Genomic DNA, 21,996 nt, shown 5'->3' with positions numbered 1-21,996 from the left:
CTCTGTAATAAAGCAGAAATGAAGGTACTCCCATCCCCCCATGTGCCCGTGGCTGATGCATTACTGACCTACGCACCCGTGGTGGCTTCCGCTTCCAAATGAAGGAGAAACCTCTCCGCTGCAGGCCTCTAAAGAATTTGTCGGACAACAGGATAGGTAGCGCTATGAATAGATATAATATTTTGGGCAGTAAAATCATTTTAACCGCACTGATCCGCCCCATCCACGAGATCGTCAATCCCTCCCATTTATCTAACTTCTGAAATAACTCCCGTACCTTTGCTGGAAAGTTGGCCTCATATAGGCCCTCCCATCGTTTCGTAATATTTACTCCTAAATATTTAATTGATTTAGGCGCCCAACGATAGGGAAAATGAGCTTGCAGCTCCCCCACTTGATCTGCTGGTATAGTAATATTTAAGGCTTCTGATTTTTCCATATTGACCTTAAATCCAGCCACCCAGCCATAGTCCCGCAGGGCCGCCCCTACAATGGGAAGTGACTTAACGGGGTCTGTTAGTGTGAGAAGAATGTCATCCGCAAACAACAAAATCCGAGTCTCTATTGGTCCCAACCTCACTTCCCTAATATCCGGTTGTGATCTAATGTATGCTGCTAGTGGTTCCACCGCCAAGGCGAAGAGGAGAGGCGACAGGGCACAGCCCTGCCGTGTTCCTCGTCTCAGTAGGAACGGGGATGACTGGCTCCCATTGACCCTGACCGATGCTGTTGGAGCTCTATACAACAAGGATAGCCAATGTAAATAATCCCCTGAGATACCCACCCTCTTCAAGGTTGCAAATAAGAATGGCCAGTGCACCCAGTCGAATGCCTTTTCTGCATCTAGTGAGATTATACAAAGTGGGATTTCCTTAAGATTGGCATACTGAATAAGGTGAAGTGTCCGGCGGATATTATCAAATGTCTGACGCTCCCGCACAAAGCCCGCCTGATCTTCGTGAACTAATTGTGGAAGGTATTGCTGCAGGCGAGCTGCCAATATTGAGGTGAAAATGTTATAGTCCACCCCCAATAGGGAGATGGGCCTATAAGAACTGCTCAATTGAGGATCCCTGCCTAGTTTAGGCAAAACAATTATGTTCGCTAGATGCCAAGTCTCTGGCAGAGATCCTCTCCTTCCTAGGTCGTTAAATACCCTTTGCAGCACCGGAGCCACCAGAGATGCAAAGGTTTTGTAGAACTTATTAGTGAAGCCGTCGGGGCCTGGGGCCTTACTAGGCGCCAACTCTTTAATAGCACCTATTACCTCCTCTAGCTCAATTGGCCTGGAAAGCCTAGCTTGTGCTCCCTCCGTAAGTGTTGGCAGATACACCCGGTCCAAGAAAGCGGTGATCTCCCCCTCCTCTGGGTTAATGTCCGGGGTATAAAGTTTCTCATAATAACGCTGAAAAACTGCTTGTATGGACCCCGGATCTGTGGTACAGTCACCTTTTTCGTCTTTTAAACGGGGGACATGTGATCTAAGTGCTTAATGTTTTAATTTATATGCTAAGAGCCTACTGGCTTTATTTCCAAACTCAAAATGTGACTGGCGTACCCTTTGTAACTGCTCTGAGATGTCTGCCAACTGAAGCTCGCGAATCTCTTGTCTAATTTTATGAGCTTGGTCTAGCAACTTTTGTGCGGGGACTCCCGGGCCCTGTCTGCGAATTATTTTCTCCACCTGCATTAGTCTCCTGCGTCCAGTGTCCTCTGCCTGGGTTTTTTCTCGGCGGATATGGGCTTTTAACGCAATAAAGTGACCCCTCATGACTGCCTTGAAGCCCTCCCAAAGCACCCCTGGTGAGACTTCCCCATTATCATTAAACTGGAAATATTCTTTAATAAGCCTTTCAAATTGGAGCACCTGGGTCACCTCAGCCAGCAATGCATCATCCAACCTCCACTGTGGAGCAGTCTGTCGCCCCTTTGATGTCCTCAGCACAAGCATGACCTGGCTATGGTCCGACCATGTACGGGGCTCAATACGTTGGTCCCTGATATTTCCCATGACAGTCGCGTCCCCTAACCAAAAATCAATACGGGAAAACGAGTTGTGGACCGAGGAAAAATATGTGTAATCTCGTTGGGTGGGATGGGCCTGCCTCCAGGTATCCCCCAAGTGCCATCTAGCCAAAAAAGCCTGGAGTGCCTCTCGTCCCTGTCAGGCGTATTTTACTGATGTAGAGGAATTGTCCAGCTGTGGGTCAGGGGTAATATTAAAATCACCACCTACTAACAAATTCCCCTCCCCGTATGCTAAAAGCACCCGATCTAGGTGTTGAAAAAATTCCGCATGATCTTCATTGGGCCCGTATACATTCAATATAGTGTACTTTTGTGCCCCCATTTGCATAGTTATCAAAAGAAAGCGACCTCCTTTGTCCCTAATAACTTTTTGAAACTGCCAAGGGCGAGAATCATTAAATGCCACCATGACCCCCTTACTTTTAGTGCCCAGTGTGTTTGAGGCATAGAAGATATGTGGATACTGGCGGTGCTTGCACAGCCCCTCATATTGTTTCTTTAAATGGGTCTCCTGTATCAGGGCTATATCTACTTTTAAGCGGGTCAACTCCCTAAACAGAAGCTGCCGTTTCATTGGCACATTTAAGCCCCTGACATTCAGGAGCGCCAGTGTTACTTCCTGCATCCCTTCATCATCTTTAAGCGCCCAAAGCCCCCCCTGGCACATTTGTGTTTTTTGTCATCCACCCAGTCCACGCTGCTATCCAAACCCTTTCCCTGTAACCTCCCTCCAGATGTCCCTCCCCTCCCTCCCACCCGCCTCCCCCCAACTACTCCTTGATCCTCCCTCATGTCTGAGGAAGTATCTAGTGGAGGAATCGTCTCCCCTCCCCCCCCCCCCCCCCCCACCGCAGTGTTATAACATTATAACTCCCGTACAGGTCTCCCGCCAATAATTATCCAAACCATTGTAAACTTAACTGACAAGAACTACAAGGCTATTACCTTTAAACAAATGTCAGGTCTCCACCCGACATATAGTAATATTGCATTGACCCCCCCCTTACCCGCAGTCATGTAAGATGACCAGCAGATTGCTGGCGTTGTAGGCGCTTGTGCCCTTTACCCACACGCTGCCACTTCGAGTGGGGCGTCTGGGTCTTGTTCTTGTTAACTCTCCCAGGGGTCTCCGAGGAAGCCTCCTGCTGTGCCTCTGGTAACACTGCTCGAGCTTCAGCCAGTGATCTCACCTGATGCATCCGCCCATCTTTATAAAATACTAGAGCAAAAGGGTGTTTCCAGCGGTATCGGATCCCCAATTCCTGCATCCGCCTTGTGACTGGTTTCAACTCCGCGCGGCATTTTAAGGTAGCCGCCGCCAAATCTTGATAGATTTCTATTGGGAATGTGTCCCATTTAAAACTTTGGAGGCGTCTTGCCGCCTGGAGCACCCGTTCCTTCAACTTGTAGTCTTGAAAGCAGGCAATAATATCACGGGGTAGATTTTGTCTCGCTGGACCCAAAGATCTGTGGGAGCGTTCCAGGCCTACTCCCTCGGCCCCCAGCGGATTTCCTGCCTCTTCCAAGATGGCGCTCACCACTTTCTGGACCACTGCCTCGCAATCAATATATTCCGGGGTTTCAGGTATGCCCCTGAAGCGTAGGTTATGCCTTCTACTTCTATTCTCTAAGTCCTCCAACTTATCTGTCAGTTGTTGCTGGCCCAAACGAACATCTGCGACCGCTCTGTCCAGTGCCCCAATCTCTTCCGAGTGTTCTTCTATCCGGGTTTCCACCTTCTCCACGCGACCCCCCAAGTCTCTGATTTCACCTCGGAGGTCGGATCCCAGCGTTTCCAATTCCGCCCGGACCGCTTTTACATCAGTCCGGATCTCCTGCAGCCATTCTTTTAACTCCGCTAAGGGGTCCACCGCTGACGACTCCGGTTCCTCCCCGAAAAGGCATGGGCTGTTCTGAGTGACCTCAGCCGTTCGTTTTCCGGCGCATGGGGGAGGGTCGCCTGCTCCTGCCTCGCGGTTCGCCGATGCTCCGCTTTTAAAGCCGAATTGGCTCAGGTCCGCTTGCGTGCTCATCGCGATTTGATGCACGCACTTTGTGGCTATCGCTGGGGGTAAAAAAAATTGCAGCAACGCTACCCCTGTCGGGAGACCTCGTGCTTTTTGTGCTGTGATGAGCAGGAGCAAAAGGGCTAAACCGCCATCTTCATGGGTGACGTCACTTCCTCCCTCTGCTGCATGTCTTATCTTCCGCCTGGACCGATATACTCATACCACCCCTCTCCTCAAATCACTTCACTGGCTTCCGATCAGGTTCCGCGTACAGTTCAAGCTTCTCCTACTAACCTACAAATGCACTCGATCTGCAGCCCCCCCCCCTTACCTCTCTAACCTCATCTCCCCCTACGTTCCTACCCGTAACCTCCGCTCTCAAGACAAATCCCTCCTTTCAGTATCCTTCTCCACCACCGCCAACTCCAGGCTCCGCCTTTTCTGCCTCGCCTCACCCCATGCTTGGAATAAATTCCCTGAGCCCATACGCCAAGCCCCCTCCCTGCCCATCTTCAAATCCTTGCTCAAAGCCCACCTCTTCAGTGTCGCCTTTGGCACCTAACCACTATACCTCTATTCAAGATATCTAGACTGCACCAACTTGACATTTCCCCCTTTAGATTGTAAGCTCCTTTGAGCAGGGACTGTCCTTTTTGTTAAATTGTACAGCGCTGCGTAACCCTAGTAGCGCTCTAGAAATGTTAAGTAGTAGTAGTAGTATAACACTTGCTGTTTAAACCTATCAACCATTTAATAAGCATAAGAGACTGGGGAGTGATAAAAATAAATAGTAGTGATTGTTTAAAATCTGTAAATGTTCTGGCTGGTTGAAAGTTTGTTTTGAGCATATACACTGAGAGGAGAGCATGCCTGCAGGGAAATATACTTGACAACTATCAGGTGACCTGGAGACAGCTGTAGCTAAAAGCCGTTTAATTGGCTGATGGCTTAAAGCGATAGGTTCAAAGAGGAAGTTTAGTTGAGATGGTGTTGAAAGAGCTTGTGAACTTGCCAAAGTTTAGAGGAAAGTGTCAGACTCCTATGGATAATCTGGACTCATGAGCCCTTGGACCACTGCCGAGGAGCGGCAGCAGCAGGAGAACCACCCAAACACGAGATAAGGCAGAACAGACGGACTGGTAAAAACAGGACTGGAACCACCGGACTGAAGCTGCAGCTGAGGCAGTGCAAGATGGAACAGGTAGGGCAGGAACAGCTAGACTTCACCTGTGCTTGACCGCCGTTCCCCAGGGGTTGAGCCCCTGGGTGCGGGCAGCCGGCAGGACTATGGGAGAGAAGGGAAAACCAGAACTGCAGGGTCCAGCAGGCAGCCAGCAGTCAAGTAGCCCAGGAAACAAGCAGGAACAAAGGCAGGCAGTAACAGTAGAATACTCCACAGAACAAGCAGGGTAAAAGGCAGGCAGCAACAGTAGAATACTCCAGGAAACAAGCAGGGTCAAGCCGGAATAAGAAGTAAGCAGGGTAGCACTTCAACAAACACTCACCGACGAGCAACTCTTCAGACGACCTCTGTTGCAAAGGCAAAGCCTGAAAGGTCCCAGGTGCTTAATGAAGGCACTACAGATGAGGTCACCAGTAAGGGTGGGTGGGGCTTGGGAGCAACAACAGCAGAGCATGGCTTGTTTGGAACAGGATCCCGGAATGGACTAGCCTGGACTGGAACGGATTTCAGGATTTTCACAAGGCTTCAAGATTTACAAACAGACTTGGCTTGGCTGGAGGAACCCCAAAGGAAGTCCGACAGGGAATATAGTCACAATCGTGACAGAGAGGACTTATCAGTGAGGGATAATTATATAATTCTCACATACTGAAATCTGATGATTTATCTGTTTCCTTCTAGCTGAAGTCTGTTCAGACCTTGTTGAAATCTGTGAAGCTGTGGGCTATAGGAAGGGAGGGGAATGTGGTGGGTTTGGGAAAGGCAGGAGAGATATTGGAGAGGAGAGGGAGCAATGTGGGACCCAGCCTTGACATATAAGGGTCACAGTATTTCTGGCCATTTTTAGTCCTAAAACTGCCCGCCACTAATACATGAGATCGACTTATAGACGAGTATATACAGTATGTGTCTGATTCAGTCCTGTTCATTGATGGTAAAAGCAAAATTGCTTACCCATAACAGATGTTCTTTGTAGTGAGCAGATTAAATTGTACATCCCCAAGGGTTGTACCTCTTGTGCTATAGAAATACCTGTGGAGGCATGCATTTGGGAAGGGCTGTGTATGCTCATAATTTTACACCAATTCTGAGCTCTGGGAGTATTTGTCACAGTACCAGCCAATGATTTCAGATACTTGTGAACCTTATTAACCTTGCTATGATGAAAAAAAAAAACCACACATGTTGGGGCATCCTAATTCTGTATTTGTTCTTTGAGAATTCAGAGCATAATTGTTCCCTTTCCCAACAGAAACACTGCATTACTCTCTTCAAAGATGCCTGAAAGAAATAACTGTAAACATGGTGGTGGTCTGGGTAGTGTCTGGGTAGGGACTATGGACTCCACTTATACTGATCTCTAGGGCAGTGCTTCTCATCCCAGTCCTTGAGACATACCTAGTCCCATCAGGTTTTCAGGATATCCACAATGCATGGGCATGAGATAGATTTGCATGCACTTCCTCCTTGGTATGTAAATCTATCTCATGCATATACACTGTGGATATCCTGAAAATCTGATGGGATTAGGTGTGTCTTCCTAGGGGATCACATTCTTACATCCTGATGAGCAAGTCTCCTAGAGATGTCTTCCAAGACAACCGGAGGAGGCTCAAGCAGGTTTCTACTCCAAATATTTTTCGAAGAATCTTAGACATCTGAATATATTCCTCTAAAGAGAAATTCATTATGAATTCTGTTCATACCATCCTTTTTCTCATTGATGTGAAGCACTGGTTATGTTCACTGGATTTTATTCATCACACTTGTTGAAAGTTTGAGATTCTTTCAGAAGATGCCACCTACTAATATGCTATTTATCCTGCTGTCTCTAGACAACCACTCCAGCAACTTCAGTTTACATGAAAAGGTTTTGTTTCAATAATAGGTCCCCAAAGGAATAGAATACTGGGTAATAAATGTTTTAAATAGACTGGTTTCTTAAGTTACTTTTCTGTTTTAATTTTCTGACTGGGGCATGAGCAGTTGATTATAAGCTGCTTATCTATGATGCAAGAGTCCAAGTTCCAGGGGCAAGGCCAAGCCTACAGCAACCTCAGGATAAAGCATCTGGGTGGAAGCAGTCTCAGGAGCAGGAATTAAGGTATTTGCAAAATCAGGGTAAAATGATGGCTCAGCTGGTGACTTCAAGGCACATTTCAGTTCACAGTGTGTGTTTCATCAGTGATAGAGAGGCCTGTTTTCATAGTACTTACAAAGTTGTATAGTAACCTATGGAACTTTGTGTTTTTGCAAATGAGCCCCGTTGTGTGCATAGGCAGTGTATTCTTTAGCAATTTAAATAAATCACAGTAGATTAATTTAAATCATCAGTTTCAGTTGGTTTTTCATGTTTTGTTTTTATGTTTTAAAGAGAATGATGCATTCAGTGGTTCATATATAAATACAGCACATTGGTGTATTTATATACTAGCCGTTAAGCCCGTTAAAACGGGCGAGTATTGGTATGTTCTATTTTGATGTCTAACTCCCACCCTCCCTCCTTTACTCCCAGCTCCAAGGACCCCCCTCTGTCCATCCCTCCCAGCTCCAAGGCCCCCCTCCTTCTGACCTCCCATGTCCAGCATCCTCCTTCTTTCTCTGCCAGCTCCAAGGCCCTCTGTCCCTCCCTCCCAGCTCCAAGGCCCCCCCTCCGTCCCTCCCTCCCAGCCAGCTCCAAGGCCCCCCTCCTGAGACCTCCCATGTCCAGCATTTCTCCTGCCCGTCGCCACCCCCCCCCCCCCCCCCGAGGTCGCCGCTACCGCTCCCCCCTCCACCCGGGCCGGGCCCTCTCCTCTCCATTAAACGTACAGCGCCTCACCTCCGAAACTGCAGCAGGCAGAGCGCCTCCCGTCGGCCTTCCTTCCCTGCCTGTGTCCCGCCCTCGTGTGACGTAACGTCGGCGAGGGCGGGACACAGGCAGGGAAGGAAGGCACAGGAGCTAATCTGCCTGCTGCAGTTTTGGCGCTGTAAGTTCAGTGGAGAAGAGAGGGCCCGGCCCGGGTGGAGGGAGGCTGGCAGCGACCTTGGGGGTGGGGGTGGGGGAGGGGAGCGGTAGTGACCTCGGCGGTTCCCTCCCTCCCCTTCCATGTGGTGCACTCCTCAGCGAAGTTTCCCTCTCTGTTCCATCATCATGTCTTGACGCGGGGGCGGGACAGAGAGGGAAGGCTACGCATTTGCAGGTGAGTCGGTCACTTGCCATTTATATGTTTGATGAACCATATATAAATAAGACCAATAACAACCCAGACACTTGCGGTTAAATACCTGATTAACTTTGCTATGATTCCATATATATATATATATATATATATATATATATATATATATATATATATATAAATAAAACATCTTCTTACTATAATAAAAAGCACATCCAACGTTCTGAATCTGACTCCGTGGCTTCACTCAAGGGTTCGTAACGGTGTAGATCTCTCTCTGCCCATGTCTCTCTGCCCTGCCCTCGCGTCTAAACGTGATGACGGTTGCGGTTGCAGGCTAAGCCAGATCCCCCCGCATCGGCGGGTGTGGTGTCCCTCCCCCGCTCCGCGGGGATGAGCTGGACGGATTCCCCTCCCCAACTTGTGTGGGGATGAGCTGCGTTAATTCCCCTCCCCCGTTTCGGCGGTGGTGAGCTGGGCAGAGTGTCCCTTTGTGGGTGTAATTCTCTAAGTGCTGAGTCCTGCGGATGGAGCTTTGATATCAACATACTGAGGAGTTTCCGGCAGCACATGACCACATATAGGGAGGCAAAAGGATTGCTCTCTATCTCCACCTGCTGGTAGATGGACACAACCCACCAGTCTATGGATTGATCAGCTATGATTAATGGAAAGAAAATTATCAGGTATGATACATAATTTTACCTTTATTGCTTTGTGCAGAAATAACCTTGGCTTCCATCTGCAGACTTCATGTGCAAAAGTGCTTATTTTAAGACTATCATGGATACACCTCTGCAGATTGTCAGTGTAATTCAAGCTGTCTAAGCTTGATATGTGGTATTTTGCTTTCCAAAGTGCCATCGGCTCAGCGAGGAAAAAATATTAATGTTTTCAAGATCACCAACTTGTAAACAGAGCACTGTTGCCCTTGAACTTCAAGGCAAGGACAAAACTCATGCATAGTTGGTTGGATCAGTGAATAATGCATTTAGAACTAAAACTACTTAGCAGACTTAGAGGGGTATTTTCAAAGCACTTCCATAGGTTACTATGGAATTTTGTAAGTCTAAGTGCTTTGAAAATGAGCCCCTTAGAGAAGGAGCAGAAAGAAAATAACAAACCTATGGTTTAAGAAGTTGAAAACTTTAAAGAAGATCTGACTGACTGACCTTGAAACAGTGAGGGGCTGATACTGTTACCTTGCATTAGAGTTTTACGCATGGCTTCTGTCACATCTGTGGCCGTGACCACCCTCATACTTACCCTGTTTCTGGGAGTCAGTGGCTGTGCTGGCTTCTGCTTGTCTCTGTGTCTGTCTTAGTTTCTTTCTGGCTCTGTGTGCTGATTGCCTTACTGGACCTCACCTGTGTGGGCTATGCCTCTTCCAAGATGGCTGCCGCCTCCTCTGTGCCAGCTTCCAAGATGACTGCTGCTTGTTTTTCCTGTGGGCTCACTTCCTATGTGTGTCAAGCCTCTCTTTGGGGTCAGTGTACTTCCTGTTTCTGTCCTACTGCTGGTGACTCATCAGTGAGAGCCTTCATAAGGAAGTGCTGGGCTGGCATTCAGTGCCTTTGCATTGAAGTGTTATGCTCTTAGGCCAGGTCAGGTTAGTAGGTGTCTGCTGCACTACTGCTTAGCCTCTCGCTGGGTTCCAGACCAGCTTCTTTCTGTGTCTGTTGTCTTCCCATGGGGGGTCTTCCCTGCCTCTGTTCCTGGCTTACTCTGTGTTTGGGGTGAAGCCTCTGTTCCTGGCTTACTCTGTGTTTGGGGGTGAAGCCTCTATCCGTGTTTGTTCTCTGTCTGCATGTGAAGCCTCAGCCTTTGTGAGTTCCACTAGGTGTGTGGAGCGGCTGTGGCTTCAGACCCTTGGCTTGATATTCCTGGTTTACTCTGTTTGCTCTGCTGCCGGCCCAAGACCCTTGGCCTGTTCTTCCTGGTTTACTCTGTTCGCTCTGTTGCCTATCCTGCCTTGCCTAGTCTGTGTGCTTACCCTGTTTGTATATCCTGAGTCCTGCCTTGCCTAGTCTGTGTGCTTACCCTGCTTGTATTTCCTGAGTGTGTATCCTGAATCCTGTCTCTGTCTAGCTAGTGTTTATTGCCAGGGCGTGGTTCCTGTTTCCTGCTGCTTCCTAGCTAGTGGGTTTACCCGCTGGGTATTCCCTGATCCCCAGTCTGCCTTGCTGGCATGTTGCCCTAGTCTTTGCTCCTGCTAGTCTGCGTATGTCTTGTCTCCTTGATCTGCCTTCTGGTTCTTGCTAGTGGCGGTGCAGCAGCTCCCTGTCTGAGTTTAGTTCCTAGTCTAGTCTCCCTTGTGTTTCCTAAACCCAGGGTGGGTCCTCTAGTTCTCCTGTTCCGGCCCTGTCCTACAAGTCCTGCCGGCCGCCTTCACGCTAGAGCTCAACTCTAGCGGAACGGTGGTCAAGCGCAGGTGAAACGGATCCTGTCCTGCCGGTTCCAGTTGCCTTCTTCCGATCCCGAGTTCCAGTCCTGTTCTTCTGTATGTCCGGTTCCAAGATGGTCTTGCGTGCCTCTGCCGCTCCTCGGCAGGGGCCCAAGGGCTCACGATTCCCAGTGCGGCCCCGAGGACCTGACAGCATACCAAGGGCCTCGAGAACGCGACAGTTTCCTAGCATTAGCATAACACAAAAATTCTGCACCCCAATTCTGTAAGCAAAAGCATGTGCAGAAAATATGTGCTAACATGGGAGAGCATACCGGAAGCATTTGTGCATGGTTCTGTGCTAGTGGAAACTGCTTTGTGCACAAATTTGTATCGGTTTTCATCAGATTGCATGCATATATATCGAAGTGGATGCTAGAATGTCATTGTATGCATAAATGCCAATATTTATGCACAAAATAGCTTTTAAGCGTATGTACTAGTAGTGCTAGTACTGATGCTCTTTTATCAACAGTCCAGCACTTTACTCTTTTTTCAGCATGCCTCCTCTCAAGCTGTGATTTTTTTTTTTAATTATGTATGGATCCTTGTACTCAGAGCAGTAAATGGAAGAAAGAGGTGTGAAATATTTCTTAACACCATCGTGGAAGAAGGAGCAAAGCATTTATGCCTCCTCAGATCTGGGTTAAAGCTCCAGTGTTGTGCTCAGCCTCCTTTTGTGCACTGTGTGCATCTGCACAGAATAGCCAATAGCTCTATTAAGATGGGTTTGAATGTGCTGCCAAAGACTTTGCACACAAATCTGCGCAAAAGTCCTTTCTGTCTAGGGTACATACAAAATCATGTGCAAACAACTGTTTTAAGAATCCATCTGTCCAGTCTTTGGTTTTCCATGGTCAAACATCCCACTTTCTCCCAGAGGTAGTTCAAGACATTGTTTGCCATATTCTACAAGCTGAGGATCCAGTACCGGAACACTCCCTGGCATTAGGTTGGACAAAGTGCATAGGGCTCTTGGTATTAATCAAGACATTTTGCCCCGAGATATAGTGGTGTAGATTTTTCACTTAAAGAGAAAGTACTGAGATTATTGAGGCTGCAGTCCGCTTTACAACGGCACTAAGGATTGAGATTTTCCATGCTTTGGTGGAGAAGAGAGTTCTTGGGTGTGATGACCTTTCTGTGAGAGGCAAATATCAGATATGTCGACCTTTCCCTGTGGCTTGCAATTCACTTTTAACGGCGTCATTAAAAAGGCCCAATCCCTGGCAGATGCGTGGAAAGCTTTGCAGCAGTTGCAAGTAGCTAATCTCCCGGAAGAAACGCTAGCAGAGCTGCATAAAAAGGACCAGAGACAGCTGGCCCCAAAGTGGAAACAAGTACAGTGGGGCAAACCTCGAGACCACAAGGACCATCACCTGTCCGGTTCGTCAAAGGAAGCGCCTGAAGGATTAACCACTTGAAGGGGCTTTCTTGTTTGATTGTCTGAACAGAAGGTGCTGTTTGGAGATCTGCCTACCCTGAGAGTGCTGGACATTCGTCATGCAGGCTTCATGTTACGGGGATCTATATTTTTACCCTGTTCTGTTGGATGAGTGGTCTGGTTGTGTTTGTGGATTTTATATGAGCATGGGGGGAGGGGTTATCTAATGCATAGCTCCACAGGGGGATGTATTGCTGTGTGGGTGTTGTTTTAATGTGTTGTCATGGTCCTGGTGGGTGGGGGGAGATCACTGAAGCTGTTGAGCTAATGGGCACTGCCTCAATTATTTATGCCCATGTTCTTGGAATATGGGAAGGGTTGGAGGGTGAGGGAGGAGGGCTGGGGGAAGTGGGGAGCTTGAGGGAGGGGGAGGGCAGAAGGCACGGGTAGCGGGAGATGCATGTTAATATTAGTACATTGAATGTGAAAGGCTTAAACTTCCTTGTCATCAGCAGCAGATGAATCCATTACGAATGGGTTGTGTCCACCTACCAGCAGGGGGAGATAAAGAACACTGAAAACCATAGTGCCTCTGGGATGGCTAGCTCCATCTGCTTCTCAGTATTTCTCTATCTCCCAGCAGGGTTGGACGCAGCTTGTTCAGCTCCTTGAAGATTCTGCCTGGGGTGGCTCCTTTGCTTTTGCCAGTTGTAGCAGGGGTGTTGTGGCTAAGTGGAGCCCACTTTAAAGGCACATAGGTTCGCCCTTTCCCTGCCTTACCCTTCCCCCTGTGTGGATGCAGGCATATAGGTTTGCCCTTTCCCTGCCTTTCCCACCCTCTTCTGCCTCCGGAGTGCCTTTGTAGCTGTTTGCCTCCAACTTTCCTCACAGCGTTAAAAAAAAAAAAAAGCGCTTTTCAGCGCTGCTATTTCTGAGGCTTTTCCTGACTGTGCAGCGTGACCAGAGCTCGTGGACTCAGTCCTTTGAGGTAAGAGCGGTACTCAGCTCCTCCGTGAAGGGCCCGCGGACGGCGTTCCAATCGAGGTGATTTTGGCACGAAGCCGCCTTTTTGAATTTTATTACGCCTTTTTCGGCGATGGCTGCTGAGGGAGTTAAGCGCTGTTCCCATTGTGGCAAGTGCAGATCAGCAGTGGGGCTCTATAAAACGTGCTGTTTAGACGGTAGAGCCAGTACAAGCATGGCGAGCGATGATTCTTCCCGCTCGATGGAGCTGGCAGCAGGCGCCATCTTGGAAGCGCCGCATGGCTCGACCCCTGCGGTTGCAGAGGAGTCTGAGAGCAGAGGGGCACCTCGGGCCGAGGCTACCAAAGGAGCTACGTTCCCCGTGGCTCCTAATTCGGAGACGGGAGGTCAGGGTGAGTTTTTCTACCCCGAGTTTGTGCTTATTTTACATAAAGCCTTCATGCTGAAAAGAGCTCTGCCGCAGGTGTCTGACACTGCATTGCTACCTGGTTCCCCTCCGACTGATGATGGCCCGGGGCTGATGGCAGACGTGGATGCCCCTGAGCGTTGGATGCACGCTAAGCATAGACGGGTAAATTCCCCGTCGGAGAGTGGCGCTCCAAGGGTCAAGTGGTTCCCCCCTCCAGACCTCGCTTCCGTGAAGCTAGAAGGTATCGCCCGGGGCGCTCTGCTGGGTGTACTCAATGTGCCCGCTTTCAGCAGAGGAACTCCTTTCGCTCGGACAAATGCTCCGCAGCGGTAGGCTCAAGGCCAGGAGTTCAGGGCCGTCCTCCACAATGATGGGACGTCGGTCCACTCCTCCTTTACAGCTGTAGGAGGACGCCTTTCCCTCTTTCTCGAGGAGTGGACCAAGATTACCTCAGATCAGTGGGTCTTGGACCTGATCAGAGAAGGTTACCGATTGGAATTTGGTGCCCTGGTGAGAGACGTGTTTGTGGAGTCCCGATGCGGTACTGCCGTCAAACGGGCGGCGGTAGAGGAGACTTTACAAGTCTTGTTGCACCTTGGTGATCCCTGTGCCTCCCGCCGAACACGGCTGCGGACGTTACTCCATTTATTTTGTGGTGCCTCGAAAAGGCAGGTCTTTTCGGCCCATTCTCGACTTAAAGAAAGTTAACGAGTCACTAAGAGTGCGGCATTTTCACATGGAAACCCTGCGCTCCGTCATTGTGGCGGTACAGCCAGGAGAATTCGTCACATCTCTGGAGCTAAAAGAAGCTTACTTGCACATTCCTATATGGCCCCCGCATCAACGGTTCCTCCGGTTTGCAGTGTTGGGAAAACATTTCCATTTTCGGGCCTTGCCACAGCTCCCCGAACCTTTTCCAAGGTAATGGTGGTAGTAACTGCCTTTCTCAGGCGAGAGGGTATCCAGGTTCTCCCGTACCTCGATGATTGGCTCATCAGAGCAGACTCTGCAGAAGAGAGTTGTCATGTAAGAGCCAGAGTGGTCTCAGTACTGCAATGTCTGGGCTGGGTCGTCAATATTCCTGACCTAATGCAGTGCAAGCTTCAGAATCAGGTCCGTCTGCTCCTGAGGATACCTCGCCTGCGAGCTTGGGAACGGGCAGAAATTTAACTTTTGTCATCTGGAGCTGGACTATTCTGATCGAATACATGCTATCCCCTCCTACCAGCAGATGGAAGTGAAAAAAAAAAAGATCTTTTCCAATGAAGTCACTGGTATAAGGGGCTGGTGCTCGGTGGAAAACTCCAGTATTTTCTCTTCTTTTAGCAGATGGTAAGTTGTTCAGGCTGGTGCTCCTGGTCCCTGGCCTAGCTCCCTGATCTCCAGGCCAAGGCTGCACAGCATAATAGAGCCTAACAGCCGATCCCCTGATTCCGAGGACTGGACCTGGTTGAGCGTGGCGCATAGCTCTGCTGCCCTCCCAGTTCTGCATTTTACTGGCCACTGGGTGAGGCGTTAGATCAGCTCCTTGGGACCCTGCCAGAGGGGTCAAGGTCCCATCCTCCCTCCCTTGTTACTGTATGCCCTGTTTTGGGTGTCCTTCCTCCAGACTCCTCTGCAGCTCCCTAAGTAGGTCAACAACAAAAACATTGGCTTTTTCTGGTTTAGATTTATTTCCTTCTTAAGGGAATAAAGCTAAATGAGTTTTTTTTTTTTTAATCTGCCTTTTCTTTTTTAAAAAGAAAAGAGAGTGCACACCCACAGTGAGCAAGGGAATAGCGGAGATGCCAGTGTCCCAGGCCTAAATCAGCCCGAGCGAAGAGGCATGCTTGCACGTGCTACCCACAAAGTTAGTCATGCCTGCCGGCATATGCTGTTTTCTCTGCAAAAGTTGGCAGCTGGGAATAGCTGCTGGCTCTGTGCTCCTCCTGTGATGAACCGTTTCAAACTTTGGTGATGGTCCCAGGGTTGGGGAGCCGTCCAAACTGCTGTGCAGGATCCCTGCATGAAGTCCTTGGGACCCTCGGTCCCGATGTCTATGGCAGCCATGTTGGAAAATGCAGTTTATTCTCCTTCTGCAATTTCCTTGCAGCAGGATACCTCACAGCACCCATCGGGGATTAAGGGTGTTTCTATCCTACTCATCCTGGGTCTGGCTGTTGGGAGGAGGGTCCCTAGCCCCTTTTGGCTCTGGAGCTTAACTCAAAATTTTAAGCAAGCCCTGCAGGTGGAGGCTGGCACTTTAGCCAGCGGAGGGGCCTCTGCTAGGGCCCCACTGTACGGGCCAAGCATAACGGGGGGGGGGGGGGGGGACCAGGTTGCACAGAGTGGCCGCTGGAGGGTCTCTCAAACTCATTCTGCTTCAGATTTGAATTGCAGCTGGATTCTCCTCCTAGGGAGGAGATGGAAAATCAAGAGCGGTCCCATTTGAGCCAGCTTTTTAGACATGAAGAGCTTGTTTTACTGATGTTTTGGAGTTCCTTGGGCTCTCCAGATCTCCCACAGCCAACCCCAATGAAGTGACCCTCTTTTGGAAGGACTGGCAGGGCCCATGAAGCATTTTCCACTTCACAAGATACTCTCTTGCATGATGTTGATAGAGTGGAAGGCCATGGATGGGTCTTTTGAAGGGGGCAGGGCCCTGGATTTGCCTGTATCTATTTGCCCTTGAGGAGGTGGAAAGGTACTGGAAGTACCCCAAAGTAGTGGTGACAAAAAAGACTGCTGTTCAAGTGCAAGGGGGCTTAACTCTCAGGAAACTCATGAGAAGCGAGTGGAGCAGCAACTTAGGCTGGGGTTCACCTCTGAGGCAGCAAGCGTGAAGGCTGCCATTTGTGGAGGTTACATGGCTGGGTGATGCTACTTTGGTTTTATGTCCCTTAGGTGTCTCAGCTGGAGTCGGGCATGGCCTTTCTGGCTACCATCCTTCCATCCTGGTTGGTGGTGTCCTATGTGGTGGGTCCGTCATTTGTTGTGGTTGTGCCATTGAGCTGCAGACGCTGCTTCCAAGAAACTTCTCTGTCAGCTGTCCTTTCAGGGCCTGCTGCTGCTGTTCAGATAGGACAGGGAAAAGTTGGTGAAGGATATGGATGAGGCTTGGCCTCTCTGGCTTCCTGAACTCCAGTAGTGACAGACTTGAGAACTGCAGTCCACAAAGATACTCAGCCAATTTGAAAGCATTTGAGCTAGTCTACCGAAAATAATAGGCAAAACTGCACCATCCTTCTGTGCAAACTGATTTATCCTAAATGACTCATGGCTGTTACTGCTACATTTGGGGCTTCCAGCAAGTATTGAGTCAAGGCATGTGAAGACTTATGCAGTCAAAATGTTTTGTCTTATTCCTAATTTTTGAATATTTCTGTGATTTTTCTTTTATCTTGAGAGTATATTGTGTAGATCAGTGAAGGATTTTTAATGCATTTCAAATAATATTTTCTAAACAACAGAATATAAGGTACAATGATATAAAGATTTTATAAAGCATTATGGAGAAAACCCACTTTTTATATGAAGTCCTAAACATTATAACTCTAATATGTTTTTGTTAAGCATATAGAATCCTTTCCTGTGTCAATCATACATTCGTCTCCCAGCTTTATTTCCTAGTGTGTCATCTCTTGATTACTACTTTGCCATATACTACTGGTTGCTCCTGAGGAATTTTGCTGCAGGTCTGCTGTTTATTGCAGTTGTCATTGACATGTTAGACAGATTTTGTAAGGTGCTAAAATGATTGGAAGCCAACCACAACTAAAGTCAGAATGCCAGAGCTAGCAGAACTGGAGGCTTGGTTATTATGGCCCTAGGTGCTTGCATTGTATATCTGAACAATTGGGAGAGGTTTTTGGAGTAGTGTGAAATTGACGAGTATATCTGTTGATTTGGGCAGGGAACTTAGGGCCCCTTTTACTAAACTGTGCTAGCGATTCCCAGCACGGCAAATGTTCTGCAGCCTGTTGGGCCCTGTTGCATTGGGCTGTGTCGCATTTGCTGCACAGGAATCGCGCGGTTTAATGAAAGAGTCCCTTAGTGGGCTTTACAGTCTTTTCATGTGCTCTAATCAGTAATTTGGATCTCCTATGATATAGCCATTCTAATATTATTTATTATGTCTAGATTCCAGCACAGCCAGAAGCATCAAGATGAGGACAAGAGAACGAGCCGCTTGGAAACCTCATCTGCCAGAAATTTAATGGACATCGGAACACGGCGGATCTTCTCAACAGACCATGATATATTCAGACAGAGTGTGCGGAGGTTCTTCCAGGAGGAAGTGGTTCCACATCATACACAGTAAGGACATTGCACAACATCACATTTGTCCAACTTTACATTCTTTTATCTTATCTGCCATGCCTGGCCAGTTAAATAGGTTTTTGGGGTTTTTTTTTTTTTTTTTGGGGGGGGGGGGGGGGTAGTTTTTATAGTTCTATTGTTTTTCGTAAGAACATAAAAGTGGACCTACTGGGTCAGACCAAGGGTCAGTCCAGGTCACAAGTACCTGGTAGACTCCCAAAAAGTAGCAAGATTCCGTGATACTTGACCCTAGGAATAAGCAGTGGCTTTCCATAGGTCTACTTTAGTAATAGCTTATGGACGTTTTCTCTAGAAACTTGTCTACACCTTTCAAAACAAAAAAATAACACGCAGTAGCATTAACTGCTTTTACTACTTGCTCCAGCAATGAGTTCCAGGGCTTAACTATACACTGAGTGAAAAATATTTTTTCTAATTTGTATTAAAAATGCTAAATGTAAATTCATGGAGTGTCCCCTAATCTATGTACATTTTGAAAGAGTAAACAATCTATTTGCATTTACCCTTTCCACTCCATTCAGGATTTTATAGACCTCTTATCGTATCTTGCCTTAGCTGTCTCTTCTCCAAGCTGAAGATTCTTAACATCTTTAGCCTTTCCTCGCACGAAAGTCAATCTATCTCCTTAATCATTTTGGTTGCTCTTCCCTGTTCTTTTCCAGTTCCACTATGGTGCTCATTTTCAAAGCACATAGACTTACAAAGTTACATAGGGGCTTATTTTTGAAAGAGTTTAAAAACATCCAAAAAGTGGCATAAACCTTTTTCTCTCGAACATCCAAATCGCTGTTTTCAGAACCCATTTTTTAGATGTTTTTCTATGCTGTTCGTTTGCAGTGCGTCCAAATCACAAGAATGTGTGTCACGGGCGTGTTAAGGACAGGATTTGGGCATTCCTAACACTTGGACATTTCTCTGCCATAATGGAACAAAACAAAAGCATCCAGAGCTAAAAATTGGATGTGTTGGTCTAGACCCGTATTATTAATTAAGCCACAAAAAAGTGCTCTAAATGTCCAAATGACCACTGGAGGAATAATGGAATAACACCCCCTTACTCCCCCAGTGGTCACTGACCCCCTCCCACCCCCCAAAGATGTGACTGAAACAGTACATACAATCCTCTACGAAAGCTTCAGATGATATAGTCAGTCCAGTTAGAGCAGCAAGCAGGTCCCTGGACTGGTCTAGTGGTTGGTGCAGTGCACTGTGGAGAAGGGGACCTAGGCCCATAATTCACTCTTAACTGTTACAGTTATGGTGGAAATTGTCAGCCCCCAAAACCCACGAACTTACTGTACCCACATATTGGTGACACCTGCAGGCATAAGGGCTATTGTAGTTGTGTACAGTAGGTTTTTGGTGGATTTTGGAGGGCTCAACATACAGTATAAGGGGGTGAGGGTGAGATGTGTACCTGGGACCTTTTGTGTGAAGTCCACTGCAGTGCTCCACTGCTCTGCCTGGATGTCTCTGTGGCCAGTCTACTAAGAATACTAGTTCCTCCTACATCCCAGTGGTTGATTTAGTGCATTTTTCACTTGGACATTTTTTTTTTTTCAAAAATGATCCAAAAAGAGAGAGAGACTAAGCACAAAATATCTAGGACATGGCTGTTTTTGAAACAAAAAGATAAGATGTTTTTCAGGTTTGAAAATGCCATGTTTACCACTTGATTTTTGGAGGTTTTCAGCAAGACATCCAAAGTCTGATTTAGATGTCATATTGAAAATGTCCCTCATAGTAAGATATGTAAGTTTGTAAATCTGTGTGCTTTGAAAATGCATCTCTATATCTTTTTTTGAGATATGGTGACCAGAATTGCACACAATACTCATGGTGCAGTCTTACAGTAAAGCTTTACAGAAGCATTATTATATTCTTTGTTTAAATCTGTATTTCTTTCCTAATAATTCCCAATATTCTGTTTGCTTTTTTTGCTGCTGCCGCACACGGAACAGGAGATTTCAACATATCATCCATGATGACATCTATATTCTTTTTCTCAGTGGTGATTCCTAATGTGGAACCAAGCATCATATAGCTATAGTTTGGGTTGTTTTTCAAAGTGTGCATTACTTTGCACTAGTCCACATTCAATTTTATCTGCCATTTGAATGCCCATTCTTCCAGTCTCCCAAAGTCCTCTTGCAATTTCATGAAATGTGCATGCAGTTTAATAGCTTTGAATAGTTTTGTATCATCTGCAAATTTGATCATCTCATTTATCATTCCCATTACTAGATCTTACCAGACTTGGCGAATGCCATTATGGTACTATGTAAGCCACATTGAGCCTGCAAATAGGTGGGAAAATGTGGGATACAAATGTAACAAATAAATAATAAGATAAGATCATTTAAAAATATTTTATTTGTTTGTGAAAAACCACAACATATGATAACCCACTACTATCGGACCAACTCATCTACCTTTGACATTAAGTGGTAGGATTAGCATGTATGGTATGGTGCTTTTCCCCATGTGGCAATGGGGCTCATTTTCAAAGCACTTAGACTTACAAAGTTACATAGAAACCTATGGAACTTTGTAAGTCTAATGCTTTGAAAATACACCTCTATATGTCCTAAGACACTTACCACTCTATATTCAAAATAAAGAACTTCGACAACTTAGCAAGCTGGTTTCGCATTTTTGCTGGGGGGGGGAACCCAAATTCAAGATGGAGAAACTTTATGGTGGGATGGAACTTGGGGGGTTGGGGATGCCACACTTAAGAAGATATAATTGGGCTTGTTTGATGAGACACATGGCAGATTGGATAATGGGAACGGAAGTATATACGCCGTGGGACTTAGAAAGAACGCTATTTAAACCACTCCACCCATACTACTTATTACATGCGACTACACAAAGAGTACCCAAAGACTGGAAACGACATATATTATTAGCGCCCATGAGACGCACATGGAGGTTTCTGGTACAGCTACTGGATAGGAATCCACACTGCACGGACATGATACCACTAATAGGGAACGGGGAATTTGAACCGGGGCTAACAGATAATAGGTACTGGAAGTGGGCACGGGCAGGGGTAGTAGTAGTAGCAGACCTAGTACAACCAACAGGAGCAATCAGAACTAAAGCGCAAGTATAGACATTAGTGGGGGGAGATAATATAGATTGGCTTTCATATATGCAGATATATAAGTACATAAGTACATCTAATATAATAAAACGCACCCTCAACGTTCTGAGGACAACGTTCTGTGAAGACATGAAGCCATCTGACGTCACTCCCAGGCTGAAGGGTTCGTGGATTCGTGGTGTGAAGCCTTCAAGCCAGCCAGCCAGCCGTCTCTGCCCCGCCCTCGTGTCAAACGTCATGACGTCTAGGGCGGAAAAAAAAAAAAAACAAATCCGGAAGCGAAGCGTCAGGGAAGGAGGCGGCGCTCCCGACGTCTAGCCTTCCCTTCGCTGTGTTCCGCCTTCTTCTGACGTCAAGGATGACGTCAAAAGAAGGCGGAACACAGCGAAGGGAAAGCTAGACGTCGGGAGCGCCGCCTCCTTCCCTGACGCTTCGCTGCCGGAACCGCCACGGAGGTAAATTTAAAAAGAAGAAAAAAAAACAAAAAGGGATGCATGGATGCGAAGGGGGGGGGGGGGGCATGGATGCGAAGGGGGGGGGGAGAAGAGGGCGGGCCAGGCTGGGACATGGGAGAGAGAGGAGCATGGATGCGAGGGGGAGTCATGGAAGGGAGAGAGGGGACTTACTGGAAAAGGATGAATGGAGGCGGCAGGGGACAGAGGAGCATGGATGGGCATGGATTGGGAGGGCAGGACTCAGGGAGAGAGGGAAATTGCTGAATAGGGATGAATAGAGGGGACAGATGGGCATGGATGGATATGGATTGCAGGGCAGGCCTCAGGGAGAGAGGGGAATTGCTGGATAGGGATGAATGGAGGGGCCAGGTGACAGAGGAGCATGGATGGGCATGGATTGGAAGGGCAGGACTCAGGGAGAGGGGAATTGCTGGATAGGGATGAATGGAGGGGACAGATAGGCATGGATGGATATGGATTGCAGGGCAGGCCTCAGGCAGAGAGGGGAAAT

The 21,996-nt window shown here is 47.6% G+C and overlaps 1 long non-coding RNA gene across 1 annotated transcript in view; it reads left to right on the top strand.

Annotated features, from left to right (window-relative positions):
- The window catches only part of LOC115475166, a 30,894-nt gene extending 13,059 nt beyond the window's left edge, over nucleotides 1–17,835 (top strand). The window contains exon 2 of the long non-coding RNA XR_003942959.1: nucleotides 17,721–17,835. This is a non-coding gene — a long non-coding RNA (uncharacterized LOC115475166). The remainder of the gene's footprint in view (nucleotides 1–17,720) is intronic.
- Nucleotides 17,836–21,996: the final 4,161 nt, after the last annotated feature.

This window comes from Microcaecilia unicolor, chromosome 7, assembly GCF_901765095.1.
Source record: "Microcaecilia unicolor chromosome 7, aMicUni1.1, whole genome shotgun sequence".
In the NCBI taxonomy this organism is placed as follows: domain Eukaryota; kingdom Metazoa; phylum Chordata; class Amphibia; order Gymnophiona; family Siphonopidae; genus Microcaecilia; species Microcaecilia unicolor.
This window is presented reverse-complemented; position numbering and strand designations above follow the sequence as displayed.